General features: G+C 36.4%; 1 protein-coding gene across 1 annotated transcript in view; it reads left to right on the top strand.

Annotated features, from left to right (window-relative positions):
* Nucleotides 1-5,064: 5,064 nt before the first annotated feature.
* The window catches only part of LOC134750954 (rhophilin-2-B), a 173,330-nt gene continuing 168,727 nt past the window's right edge, over nt 5,065-9,667 (top strand). Inside the window, exon 1 of the mRNA XM_063686239.1 lies at nt 5,065-5,207. The gene's annotated coding sequence lies outside the window, so the exon portion shown is untranslated. The remainder of the gene's footprint in view (nt 5,208-9,667) is intronic.

Genomic DNA, 9,667 nt, shown 5'->3' with positions numbered 1-9,667 from the left:
ACTTGACTTATTTTTGTCTTCGTTATCAACCGTTAGTAACACAGTAAAAATGATACAACCGAAAAATAATGTCAATAAAAAGACACTTACGAAAAATATGACACAAATTACCCCTTTGAAAAATGTATAACACCAAACTGACACTATTTAATATTTTCACATTTTAATCGGAATATTTGAAAATGGATATTGTTCCGAATTGATTAATAATCTGATTAGATTTATTTTACGTAGGTACTTAATTTACTTGACAAAATAATTATTTTGGTTGACATTTTTAATTGTAGCTACCACTGAAAATGTGTCACATTAAAGAAAACTTTCTGTTGGGCAACTCAACGGCTCAATAAGATCAATGGAATTGATTTTTAACGTTCTAATATAATTGCGTTAATTCTGAACTGGGTGCCTAGGGTGACAATTTTTTTATTTTATTTATTTATATATTCAAATTTACAACTTATTAAACATTTATATTCTCGCCAAACTGTTACGTTTGATGGCGAGATGCGCTCAGTTTTTATACACTTAACTTTTAAACTAATTTTATAACAAATCATTTCCGCTACGATAACGAAACAATTTACGACAGTGACAGTTGCGTCACAGGGCGGACACGCTATACATCAAAAATCACTTGCGTTTCTATGTGTGAACGGCACGTCTGTACACGCGTCACGCGTCTTAGTTTGAGTAAGTTGCTTAAAAATAGTACTGAGCGGTCGGCAAACGGCCGTCAATCGAGGCGGGGCGGGGCGGTGCGTGGCCGTTCTGTATGATAATACTATTACTTATTCTGGGGTTGCGTTTCGTTCGCTACGGAGCTTTAACGATTGGCATGTTATCTAGAATGTCTACGCGCCCTGAACATAACTGGTACTATGAGAATTTTTGTACCAAAAATTATTAACTAAATACGTTACTGGGCTACACCTAGGCCTGTAGACTTAGTTTTAATTTGTTATTTCTATTATGCAGGGCTTAGTCGTATATATTACCTAATACAACCAGGTACAGGCATTAGTAGAAACCTAGAAACAGCTAAGTAAGCGAAACGGTGAACATGATCCACACAATTAGAGTTTTGAATGATTCACGGTTAGTTTCACTAGACTTATATTGACCGGGATATAGACCTCATAAATAATACAAAGGGTAATGTCTATATCCCGGTCAATATAAGTCTAATGATCCACACACGCTTTTATTACTTACTTACTCCGTTGGCTCAGTTCAGCTCAGGCGACCCAAAATGAGACTTGGCCTCCGACACAAGACAGCGCCACTTTTCTCGATCCTGTGCGACCTCTCGCCAATTAGCCTCATGCATGAAGTTTATATTTGAACGAAATATGTTTTATTCGGATGTTTGTTACCATTATATCATGTTACAAATGCATTTCCGTTTTTAAATTACCATTTAATTACTTAAAATTATAAATAAAAAGTACAAAAATTTGCCCGCGAAAAGCTAGTGAGCGAAACGCTCGAAACGCCACGTGACGTCACGCGTTCGACAGATTAGTGTCATTAGTAGCAAACGTCAGTTGGGCCGCCCAACGTGTGACGTCATCACGCTCTGTCGAATTCGCGCCAAAAATTATGAGCGTTTCAACCGCTCAAACATTTTCAAAATTTTAAATATTTTTTAATAAAATAATGTTAAGGTTTACGAAAGTATTTTTATCATTTCCGGTGTTCCAATGATATAAATTATGAATCCAAAAATAAAAATAAATTCATGCATGGAGCTAATTGGTGAGTCGAAGTTCGCGCAGATCCGCCTCCACCCTGTCGCACCAGCGATACCTGGGGCGTCCAATAGGACGTCTTCTTGCTGGGCAGCCCAGTTATGCTCCCTTCACGTTCCGATCCTCATCCATTCTCTCAAGATGGCCTAACCAACGGAGTCTGTGAGCTTTAGTCTACGCTTCACGATTTTATTTTTTGACAAAAATAATTGTGTTCAGAGTTTTTAAACACCGTAGTTATTTGGGTCAAAATTCTTTTCGTTGTCTTTTTTTTGTCCCCAAAAAATGTGGAGCTTTTTGTAAGGAGTTAACTTTAGTTTTAAATCTTTCTCGAGATAATCTATAGCTAGAAAGGCATGCAATAGCACTCAACTTTGTTTATTTATTTGATAAAAAAAAAACCAAAATAGAAGCGTGACAGAGCGGCCAGAAAGAAGACAACGAATATAATTTTAACCCATTTCTGCTACTGACTAGACGTAGGTATTTCTTTGCTTTTTTTCTTTAAAGAATGATTACATTGTTGTTATTTGTTGATAAATAATTGCAATTAATAAACTATAGTTTATCGATACCTATAGGTTATTCTAAAACATGAGATTAATTAAAAGTAGATAAGTACTTAATTTAATGTTATTACAAACAAATAATTTATGTAAAATGTTATTTTTATTTAAGTTTTATTGAAAGATTTTAAAACTTTTGCAATGTAAAAAATGTAATGCAGAAATTATAGTTGTAAATATCGCTTGCAAAAAATCCTACAATAATTATGAGATTTGAAGGAATGTTTATTAAAATATGGATTTAATTTAAAGGATTTGATAGATTAAATCTAATGCTTAAAACAATAAAAATGTGATTTTCATAGTTTATCTTAAATAATACTCAGAACTTGATAAAATACTCTAATATAAAATATTTTGATTTAAATTTTGTGAAAAATAGTAGATTGAAGTGCCAATGTTTTCACATAATCGATTCAAAATTATTGTAAATATCGCTTAGCCAAAGATGATTACAATAGTTATAATTACTTTAAAGTAAAATGTAATGTAGTTATTAAAAATTAAGTATAAATAATAGCAAGATGTAATTATCTTTAGGGGACCGTAGTACGTAACTAAAATTAGATCTCTACTCAATGCCACGCACAAATATTTGGAAATATTTAACTTAATTAATTTAGCCCAAATTCAGTTCCCGTTTATCGAATTATTTTCATCGCGTTCTCAGTTTATGTATAGGTACTTAGTCACTTGCTGTCACTCGGACGCCACGTCACCGAAGTGTCAAAACTGAAATTGAACTTTATGAACATGCACGTAGGTCTATGTTGCTCTGTGGTCTGTGACCGATTAATCGGTCTTTGGCGTTGGACCTGCGGTCCCGATATATCGGACATTGGCGTCCAGAAGGTTAATGCCCCAGTTATATAGAGTAATTCGTAAATTACTGGCCACTGTTTAGTAACTGGCCACCCTAAACCAAAAATTAATTATATTCTCCTATAAACAGAATTCATTTCAATATAAAGTGGCTAGCTATTGAAGGGCGGCCATTTATTGAAACCTTATACTAGAATTAATTCTGTTTATAAGTTAATAGAATTCATTTTTAGTTTAGTGGCCAGTTATTAGCCTCATTTTAGGGTTCCGTACCCAAATGGTAAAAACGGGACCCTATTACCAAATTACTAAGACTCCGCTGTCCGTCTGTCTGTCACCAGGCTGTATCTCATGAATCGTGACAACAAAAATACTAAAAAGTACAGAATCCTCGGTGGGCGAGTCCGACTCGCACTTGGCCGGTTTTTTTATTTTCGAACTATTGTAACTCATAAAACATACATTTTAAAATATATACATTATTCACAATTAATTAACCACTGAGAATATGAACTTGGGCTAAAACGTTTAAAACTAAATTCAATTTCATGCATATCAGAATCGTCGCATATCTTTTTACTTAAAGATTTTGTGTAGGGTAGGGTAGGAAACAGTGGCTCGGAAAAAAATAGCCGGGTACAGTGGCTCACTCAACCTAATTTCAACATGATAGAGGCGATATTGGGGATGTTTCTGATTTCTGACTGAGCTACTGTTCGAGCTGAGCCACTGTTTCCTACCCTACCCTACTTCCATATTTTTAATCACGTATACGGCTCGCAAGAAGCTTAGGAGATGTAAGTTATATTGAATTCTATCCCATTGGAAACAAAAAAATAAATATAAGAGAAAATGAATAATTATTGCTTTATTTTGAAAGTATTTTATACCCCCTTCCTAACTTCTTAATCCATTCTATCAATCAGGAATATACAATACAATACAGAAAACAATACAATGAATACAGCAACTCAAGGAGAGGTAAACAACAGGCGGTCTTATCGCTAAATAGGGGTCTGTTCCAGTCAACTCCAGGTAAAATGGGGTTATTAACATAATTATCAGACCTATGTAACTTCGTAAAAGATGAATACAGTCTAAAGAAAAATCGTGCCTCGGAAATCAAGAAAAAATGATTCTCGGACAGATGGCGCCTACACCTTGGCCTATTCTCGGCCTAAAATTGTTAAATAACAAACGAAACCGTCAATTGACGCCATATAGTTGACGGTCAACGTAATCTAAACGAGAATGGACCAAAGGTTGGTATTGGTGGTAGCGCCACCTGTGCGAGAATCAAATTTTCTTGATTTCCGAGGCACGGTTTTACGTTAGCGTCTTTTTGGATATGTTATGGCTGCACTATGTTTATTTTATATTTGTTTCAAACATGTATTTTATTAGCTGTTTGTTTCCTAACAATAATTGCCCAATCTAACTGTGTATTTAGTGGGTATATGAATATTAAATAAAATAAGAATTTAGTTAGTAAGTCTCACGTTCCCTTTCCTATGCCCAAATAAGTTGAACCAGATTGAACTTATGGTAAAGCCTTTTCTGAACCCGATTTTGTAAGTATTACATATTTATAAACTCAAAAGGTTCCGCTGCAATAGCCCCAAGCTATTTATTTGACTGCTTTTTAAGCAACCGCCATTTAATCAAGTAAAATAATGACGCAACTAAAGGCAGTGAGTCAATCTTCCATCTATTGTCATTCTTAAACACATTTTGCCTTATATTTTTACCTAACTAAAATATATTACTGCTTCTGGTCATATGTTTTATACAAAGGTACAAATAAAACACGCAATGGAAAGTCAACACAGCGATGCAGCCATGAAAATGCATTGAAACCAGTTTTCATAGTAACGGTACAGAACGTAGTTTTGAAAACTCAGTACCGCGCGATCCGCGCGCAGCGCTGGCCGCATTTTTAAAGGTTTGAGCGTTTCGCGCCAAAACGAATTTGAAAATCGTACGTGTTTTTTTAACAGTGTGCGTGTTTGTGAAGTGATTTTGTGTTTTTTTAATGTGTTTTTTGTTGGCGTTGTGACCGATAACGAAGGTGGGTTAATGATTTTGGTCATTATGGAGTTACTTGTTAATTTAGATAACATTCTTGGTACATGGAAGAGGCCTACCCGCAACTAATTTTACTCGATATTGTACCGTTAATAGTTTATTTATTGTTCTAATTATAACTAGCTATTTAATTACGCTAGTTAATTACATGTAGCAACGAAAGGGTAGATTAATTAGAAAATTTAAGTTATTAAAGCAGAAAAAACATCAATTGGTTGGCCTAAAGCAAAGGGGGTGCAAAAAAAGACTTAGATTTTTTTTAGTAGGTACAATAACATGTCTGTTCTGTTTGATCGCGATCATCGCGGTCAATCTAACACACTCCTCCTCGCTTCGCTCGTCGTCGCACCTATCTTATCTCTGTTACTTAAATTTACTGTTCCAAATGATTGATTTTAATTTGTCAAGTAGTGGTTTCAACTTGCGGGTCAAGTATCTCGACAATTTTTGATTTTAGAGAAAAGTTTTTCCTGCAAAACATGCTTATTTTAGCGTATTCTCTACGATAACACAATCAAAAATAGGTGTCGGCACCCCCTTTGCTTTAGTCCAACCCATCAATTTATTCCAACCGCGGAGTAAATGAAAGAAACATACTATGACATCATATTATGTACAATGTACATAGGTACCGTTAAATCAGGTAACTATAGTCCTTAAGTACAACCTATGGTCCAGTTTTATCTTTGATTCTTAAGGAGCCTTTATGATTTGTACTCGTTACGTTTATTTTGGAGCTTAATACTCAACATAATTAAAAAAAAAAAATACTTATATATACATATTTTACATCATGTTATCAAAACTGTAATTAATTAAATTTATAGAACATCAACCGAGAAATGCTTTAAATCTCATATAATTACTTGTAGAAATGTATGTATGTAGGTAGTTTATAAAAGATGAAAAGTCTTAGGTAAGTTGACATTACAGCGACTCAAAATAAGGCATTTTATTAGCTATTTTATTATATTAATAATAGAACATACATATTTGTATGGAATTGGTAGTTGTTACCGAAACTATTTTTAGGGTCCCGTAGGACTCCGCTGTCCATCTGTCACCAGGCTGTATCTCATGAACCGTGATAGCTAGACAGTTGAAATTTTCACAGATGATATTGTATTTCTGTTGCCGCTATATCAACAAATACTAAAAAGTACGGAACCCTCTGTGTGGGGCTCCGACTCGCACTAAGCCTGTTTTTCAAAACAGTTTAGTTTAGCTCGTAACGGTTTTAGATTTAACGTGATTTTCGCAGTACAGTTAGCGAGCGCGACGCACTGATATTAACTTTTACTGTATCCGAAGGAAGTTTTGGTTTCAATTTCTGCTGGTTTCGGCACGAAAATCATGTTTCAGCCGAAGGTTCGGTTACGCAGCGTCTTATCTTAGGTAAGCGAACAACGTCGAAACTATTTTGATTATTTGACAAGGGTTGAAAATTTGTTTGCGACCCTTTCTTTTGACCTGTTTATTTTTAGAGAATTGCCTAATAAGCGGTTAATCTTTAGCTGCTAATTTACAGTCTGGCAAAAGAGTAGAAATTAAAAACTGGCAACACTGTAGTGTCGTCCCGTTTTTCTTAGATTGATTTGAAAGGGACGACACTACAGTGTTGCCAGTTTTTAATTTCTACTCTTATGCCAGACTGTATTAAAAGCGTTTCCGAATGATTTATTAGAATGTTATACCCGAAACGAATAGTTCGGCCGAATATTCGGTTCCGTAAGATTTAAACCGAACATTCGGCCGAATATCCGTATCCGGTACTCCATATTCGGCCCATCTCTAGTCAAAATCGAAAAGTAGGCCTGTAATACTTCTGCAGTACTGCAGGTGGGTCTGAATGCGAACCCTTTAGGCGGACATGCTATACATCAAAAATCACTTGCATTTCTATGTGTGAACGGCACGTACACGCGTCATGAGTCATTGTGTGAGTAAGTTGCTTGCAGTACTGGCCCCGTAGCCAACGTGCCAATCGTTAACGCTCCGCGGCGTATAGTCATCTCTCTCTATCTTTCATATTAGTGCGACAGTGACAGTTGCGTTTCGTTCGCTACGAAGCGTAAACAATTGCACGTTGGCTACGCACTCTGAGCGGCCGGCAAACGGCCGTCAATCAGCTGTCGCGGGGCGAGGTAATTCGAATCGGAGCGGGGCGGTGCGTGGCCGTTCTGTATGATAATACTACTTATTTTGTGCTTTAGGTATACACAGAGCGAATACACAATATAAGTAGATACATACATATTACCTACTTGAGAAGGCGACGTTAAGTGGTCACTAATAAATGCATTCGATTACGAAACGGTCAACAACTAATGACTTCCAGTAATATTCCGTTAGGGCACCTATTTAGTACCTTTTGCCCGCGACTTCGTCTGCGTGGTTAGTAATTTGGGTAGCTTATTTTCTACCAATCTGCTTTTTATCGATTCCCCATACAAACTTCCACCCCTCTTTTCAAAACTTGGCTTGGCAAAACACACGGCGGCCGTTTGTTTCATAAACTGGAGCTATATAAAACTAATATTTTTTAGATATTTTTTATTAATAGTTACACTATTGTCTCTAGGTTTACCTGTAAAAATAGTTGTGTGTGGAAAAAAAATAATAATTCAGACCTAGATATACCTCATGTCATTGTTTGTGCAAAGTTTCATTACAATCCAAGACGTAGTTTTAAAATAAGAGCGGAACTACGTTTGTATAGGTAGGTGCAATTAGGCCGAGCTTGCTGGAGACTTAAAGTTCGAATTAGGCCGTTATTAAATTAGACGTATCTGGACATGCTTTAAACGTCTTGGTTATAGAGGCTTTGTTCAGATATTTGTGAATACAATAGCTGCTCCGATTTATCTGAATGCGACTGTACCTAGACCTATCAACTACCGGTCTACCGCAAAAATGGAAATTTTGTTATCTGTATCATTCTTGCATAATCGAGCGATAGAGGAAGGTAACGAATTTTCGCGGTAGATCCTCTGTTTATTCGGTACCTACGGTCAGACGTCGCTAGCACGATGCTAATTCGTTTACATAATTGACATAAGCACCGTCCTTGCACCGGAGCGTGGTAGGCATGCGGGCCAAGAGCGCCGCGGGGTCGCAGCTAGTAAAATATCGCCGCTATACTTACTCAACCTCGTATATGCATACTCATTTGATGACAAAAACACCCGTATTCCGAATGAAAGAAAAGCGACATTTCCATGAAATGATTGTTGCAGATATGAGGTTGAATAAGTATAGCGACGATATGTAGTGCAAAATATGATATGACGGAGCGGAATTATTATAGCAGAAATCAGATGTCAATGAAATTAGACTTTTGGATTAGCAAAATAAGGGATAAAACAGAAAATACATTGATTTTATGCTTCTTTAGTTATTTTAAATGAACTCTACAATTATATAGAGCAATATACTCGTAATATAGTAGAAGATTCTGCATTGTAACTTAGACAAGAATATTTGTTTATCGTTTTTCTTTTAGGATTAACGATTTCAGTAACACGGCACCGGAATGACTTCACACCTAATATGCTGCGCTCCATAGCTCGCTGGCAAACCCTTAGTTTGAACCTCTGACCAGGGGCGTAGCTAGAGGATATAGCGCCCGGGGCAGTCACCAAATTTGCGCCCCCTGAAGACTGACAAAAGTTTCCCTGCTGCTGCCTTTTGCCCATTTTGGCACCCCCCCCTTGGATGGCACCCGGGGCACTTGTCCCCCCTAGTTACGCCACTGCCTCTGACACGCCTTGACGGCGTTTGTACACCGTAGGTGAGAATTAGAAGTATGAGTCTCGGCTTAAGTGACAGGGGGAGATCGCCTTTCATCAGATGTTTCATGAACCAATAGCTCTTCCAGGCGTTTTCAGTCCGTCTTTCGACTTCCTTCTCTTGTCGCTTGTTGTAATAAAATTCACCTCTACATTACTAAAACTAAAAATAAATAAAACTAATCTTAAAATAAAAAAACTAAAAACTATTCCCCTGCGGCATAGTGCCGTAGATGCTGGCAGCATTTCCTCGCTGTATCGCAATGCTTACACATTGTGCGAGGAAAATTAGGAAAATTAATTTATTATTTTAATTAGGCTTAAAATAGGTATACTCGTAATTACGTAATAACATAGACATCTTAACATAACATCTTACAAAGTACAAATCAATATTAATACGCAAACAATCACCTTTGCCTCAATGCCAAGGTTAACAACGTACGTGTAAGGAAAACTCGTAAAAACGTGAAAAATATTATACCGCTGCTCAAATTACAGCACAATACCTCTTAACTCATAAAACAATACGAATAAGGAAGAATTTCGAACGAGAAATGAGCGGAAAATAATTACTGAAACGAATTTGATAAGTTTGTAAAACGCGTGGAAAATATGAGAATACTGCTGTGTTAATGAAAATTGACTAACTACA

The sequence above is a fragment of the Cydia strobilella genome, chromosome 21 (genome assembly GCF_947568885.1).
Source record: "Cydia strobilella chromosome 21, ilCydStro3.1, whole genome shotgun sequence".
Classification (NCBI taxonomy): domain Eukaryota; kingdom Metazoa; phylum Arthropoda; class Insecta; order Lepidoptera; family Tortricidae; genus Cydia; species Cydia strobilella.
This window is presented reverse-complemented; position numbering and strand designations above follow the sequence as displayed.